Consider the following 6070-nt stretch of genomic DNA (forward strand, 5'->3'; position numbering starts at 1 on the left):
GATGTTGAATTTCATTAGTGAGAGGCTGAACGCATGGTAAAGAAAAAAAATCAAGGTCTGTCGCTGGCCGAAGTCAAGCTCAGGAAGGTTCTCAATCGCATGTTTCTTTTGTTGCAGGACGAAGCCATCTCTGAGAAGAATTCAAACTCATCCTCGACGAGTATGGCAAGAATGTGAGTGTCTAAAGTGATATAAGGTCTACCGCGCGGGCAGCTCGCGCTTCCGGCAGTTTCGAAGAAACGGCACAATGCGAGCTAATTGTCCACGTCAAGATAAGGCCTTGACAATAATGAAAGACTGACAATACTATAATTTGATGATAAGCAGCATGGTCCATCGCTGCCCCATCTCCACCCCCACCCCCATGTCGAACCTCCCACCCCCATGTCGAACCTCCCATTCCCATACACTGGTTTTTAAATACTATTGTTGAAATTTACCAGCCAGGCAACATTTAAAATTATTACGTCTTCTCATAAATCACAAAACGTTCTCCAAAAGAAAGTAGAGAGTAAAACGAAAAGCATCTAAGACTCGCAAATACGGAAAGAGTACCTTCGCTATCATTACGACTTATTATCAAAATTGTACCAGCTGATTCATTTCAATATTGCCTTGCCTTCTCCAATGAAACAAAATGCGCTGTCCTTGCAATGTCTACTTAATGCATCAAGAAAGCATTGTTGTAAGAATATGTCGGTTTGTACGGTATTTGGATCTATCATAAAAGCTGTCTTTACAAAGGCTGATCAATACTTGCAGTGCTATATTGATCACTTCATTGCACAAAAGCTATGTAACGCTATGCTGATAACATTTGCCCCATACCTTATAAGATAACAGGTATATCAGAACAACATACCGATTTATACGTTTTGCAACTATGCGTTCTATAAGGGGACAGAAACGTTTATGTTGTTCGCATATATGCAGTTGCTATTCTACACATAGACCTACAGTGTATATGACAATAAATCTTCTGATGTATCCAGTAGTTATGTATATTTAATTTGCATTGTTTTCAATTTAGCATTTAATTTTTTTAATTTTATTTCGTTATATGCTATTGTAATGTAACATGGTATCTTCGACTTAACCCTGTCCAAATCATTTTTATTTTCAGCCTGATCTCAACTATTGATTCCCCGTTACATTCTGCTACCAACCAATACATAGCTAGAATATGTTCTATGTGTATGGATTTAATGTTATTATCATTATCAAGAGAAGTAAACATACAGATATATATTGTTATTTTATAACAGCCTTTCTAAATATAACTAACATTTTATTTGATTCACATTCTTTAAGTTTCTAGGAATTTATTGTCTATTACGTATACTTTGAGAAAACGCTTATTGCAACCTGAGCTCAAGCTGAGGACAATATAATCTTGTAATAGGGAGAATAATGTATCCGTTCATTAACATTTGAGCAAAAACAAGGTGGTGTTGTATTCAGTATTTGATCTGCAATCATTCAAATTATGTTTTCTCTACAAATACATAAGTGTTCTGATAAAATCCCTGAAAATAAAAAATTGAATTTATACTGAATTTCCAAAAAGGATTTCTTTTTGGATAGTTAGATTGTATTAATGTGATCCAACAAAAGATCATTGGCTAATCAGTTCTGTACGAGTCATCACAGGAAAACCAACACTTTCAACGTTCCACTTAATTTGGATTTCTACTAAAGTTTATTCAGTACCTTATTTATTAGGAATTGTATCTGTAATTCTAGGATTATTTTCGATATAATTCGCAACATTGTAAGTTCCTTCTTTTGCATTTTCAATTTTTATTCTTAGGAAATAAGTTGTCAATTGAATTTTGTATGGATTGATGGTTTTCACTCTTTTCTGTTACGTATTTAAGAACATAGACTCATAACAGAAAATGGACGCTCATCTTTGGGATACGAATTTCTTTTTAAATATTTCAGAAAACTGTTTTTTAAGTTTAAATTAACATCTTTTGGAAACAAATTTAAGTCCTATGTATTATTAGCAACAGAGATGGCAACATACCACTTGCTGGAAGGTGCTGGAAGGTCCAGTTTGCAAAACTAAAGCTTTCTACGAAAAATGAAAATAAAAGGTCAAACCGAAGCCTCTAACTAAAACCAAGATATTCTTTAATTGGGTTGGTTTATTTTGTTACTTTATCTTTGTCTTTCGTGTTGCTCGACATTTTGTTTACCCACCGTGACACTCATTTGTTGTGGCACCCTCTTTGCTGCTATAAATTTATGAGTAATTTAATTATTATCATCTCAATCTCTCAACCAAATATTGTATCAGGACCTATACGATATCGTGATCAAGCATCATGCAAATTTATTGTTATTAATCCTTGTGGAGAAGATTGTGCTTTTGAAAAAAAAACATTTTTGAACTTAATCGTGTCCATATCCCCACTACACCATGTCGAATGAATATTTCGCAGAGTATGTGTATTGACTCCATTAAACACAACTAAACTATTGCAGTTATCTCTGATCACTTTAGGTATTTGTTTGTATTGCTGAGTAACATATAGAACATCCGTATTTTATGTTTGACTCAAGAAAATATTCTAGGTGGATTTGATTGTTTGACCAGCATTACATCATTGTATGCGATGAGATTAATAAATCCATCGATGTCATCTATGCATGGAGCTTCATTAATACCGTTGATAAAATTAGTAATATTACCATCTTCGTCCAACAAGTTTGCATTTTCATTAAAATATTTAAGTACACAGTAACATCTTTGGTCATCAACTGACGGAGCTACATGTTACACGTTACGTTGCTGTAAATTGGATAGCACGTAGGCAATATGGCAAATGTATATACCTCTACTTTAAAAAAACTATATTTTATTTTTACCACACGATACTATTAAAATTGGTAGACGTCAATCACGTACATACAAATACGCGTTGAGTGTCATTGACGTTACTAGCAGATATAAGGAAGCATATCCCTTATCAACTAAAACAGAAGCTGAAGTTTTATCTGCTTTTGAACTAATTTATGAACGAGGACTCTTGCTGTGGCCACAGTTATCACAGGTTGATTCTGGCAAGCAATTTTTCGGTGAAGTATCGTCTCTGACAAAAAACATGATATCAAAATCAAACGGGGATATAATGAAATTATCGTGATCAGGCAGTTGTTGAACGATTTAATCGAACATTACTGAGCGGTTATTTGGATATCAATATGCAAATGAAATAATTCAGATAGATATGCGATCTCGCGAATACGTTGCAAGATTACCAAGTATGATAGCTGAATTAAATAATGAAAATAACTCGTGCAATTTCTATTAAACCCGTTAATGTGACTACAAAAAAAAAATAAAAAAAACATAACCAATACAACGAATTGACTTTACAAAACAACCAGAACTAGTGATATTGATATGAACCTAGTGAACTTGAATATGGTAAAAAAGAGCGACTGATTAAGGTTGGAGTATTACGACACATGATATTTCCAGCGTGGAGAGATGTATGGGTAGACCTGCAATCCAAAGATTATAATCAACTGCCCCTCAACGTGGATTTGTACGCGAGCAATTACAAGTAGCTCCTGAAGACACGCAATTACCACCGTATTCACTTTGTTTACATTGCCCCTCGACGTACGTCGATTACATTCAAGATAGGCCAGGATCACATTTTCGCGTGTATGACCAAGACTACCATTAATTCTGTATACGATAAATAGTCTTGGATTATATTTTGAATACTGCCACTAAACCTGTGTCTTACAGCATGCACAACGGTTATTTTGTGTTATTTTAATGTCATGACAAATTCAGCATCGAGATCAAAGTTCCGCTTATTATTTTTGTCACGCTTTTTAAAACTAAATTGTTTCTTACTATATTATCCTTATTATCCTGAATTTGATTATTATTTTCTGTGAAGTATATGACAATTCTTCATAGCTGAGATATTCTTCTGTCACGAGACACTGCGAGATAAATTAAATTTGACCATTCGATACGATCATCGACGATCCAAACATTTGTATCAGAGATTGTTAATCTTTGCGATGAATGAATTGTCATTGCGTATCCTAGCGTCCATGGAGTTTTGTCCATTGTGCTTTCAACAACACTGACGGGAACTAAAACAATTTCATTTAATACAATATTTTGTTTCCCTGACGATCCTGGTATATCAACTTCAATATTTTGTGCTATCGTATCTCCTGGTCGATAACACAATGGTACTGGTATATTTGAAAATGTATCTTTATGTAACTTAATTAATTGTTGTTGAAGTATATCACGAACTATCTTTCTACTTGCAACTATCAAATCATTTGGTCTACATTAATTCCAAATATTGTTTATAGGAGTTTCTGAAATTATTTCACCCATTAGTTCACATTGAATTTTATTCGGTTATAGTCTGTTTAATTTCTTAAACTCTCTTAATTCTGGATCAAGTTCTTCATTATCATTAGTTACTTCTTCATAATAATACATATGTTTTTTTTTTTCTCCAGCCAATTTTGTGGAGACAATCCAAAAAAGGTAGTGGTTGACCATGATCGCCACACATTATTACAGCAGTATTTGTTTGGTTAATAACCAATCAAGAACTATATACAACGTTTATAACGAAACGGTGCATATTTAATCTCAAACAATAATCCATGGAATATATGTCTCGCCCATTCGTTAATAAGTCGATTTATATTATATTATATTATATTATATTATATTATATTATATATATATATATATATATATATATATATATATATATATATATATATATATATATATATATATATATATATATATATATATATATATATATATATATATATATATATATATATGTGTGTGTGTGTGTGTAACAAAGAATACATGCAAATGGTTTTTGATAGGTTCTACCACTCCCTGTAACAAAGCTTGTGTAATCGAATTCTGTGAACTTCACTGACAATGTGTACGGAAAGGGAGATTAAGACCTAAACCGTGCTTGAAATGTGATATTGGGGTTAGAGGAAAACCGCAGTTGCGTCAGCAATGTGGTGGTAAAAAAATACGGAGAACTAAAAAGATATTGTGATAAGAAATGCAACAATGACAATAATGACAAAGTAATAAAAATCCAAATCTTAAAAATAATCAGTTAGACAAATAATATTATCATACAAATGGAGGAAAAGGAATTCGTAAAACATTCTGTCATCAATAATAATAACAAAGTAATAAAAATCCAAATCTTCAAAATAATCAGTTAGACAAATAATATTAGTATATAAAGGGAGGAAAAGGAATTCGTAAAACATATTGTCATCAAGAATTATGAAGCATCTCGTGATGGTGTAATCAGGAACTGTCGACTAAAAAACCAGTTAGTAACGTCACTAATATTGGTTATCTCATGATCAGAACCAAGGGGGAAAACACTATTTCTGTCATAGAATTGTCTACGAATGTTTTCTGGGGATAATCGAAAACGGTCTTGTTATCGATCATATTAATAATATAAACTTGATAACTATTTAGATACTTTGCTAGCTATTACACAAAGACACAATAGCAGATTTGGTGGTACTGGTAAACATTCAAAAACTAGAAAACGTGTTAAGTCTGTAAATACAGAAACTGGTGAAGAAATAATATTTCAATTAACAACCTTAGCTGGAACATATTTTGATATAACAATGCGTCCGGTAAAATAATTTGCAGATAATATTACCAGATCTGCTTTTTCGAAGAAAGATAAATAAAAAATAATTTTTCATTATTGTTGGAGGGAGATACCACAATTATGCTAAGCTCTCTCCTGTAGAGTAATTAAGTAGTTTTCTCACTTGTTACTGGGTAATTGCCTGCATTTTTTTGTCATCGTAACTAAATATATAGAAATATTCTGTAATTTAACCATCCATGTATCAGAGAAGTATTATAATTTTGTGATAGATGAAATCAGTGTAAGGGTCTTAATTTCCTCTTCTTTGACAAAATCAATCGCCCGATTTGTAATGTAGCATTTATTTTTATATATCTCTGCTATACAGAAATGCTTGTATTTTAAACATGACTTAGTCT

This window comes from Sinohyriopsis cumingii, chromosome 4, assembly GCF_028554795.1.
Source record: "Sinohyriopsis cumingii isolate HCF-2022 chromosome 4, ASM2855479v2, whole genome shotgun sequence".
NCBI lineage: Eukaryota > Metazoa > Mollusca > Bivalvia > Unionida > Unionidae > Sinohyriopsis > Sinohyriopsis cumingii.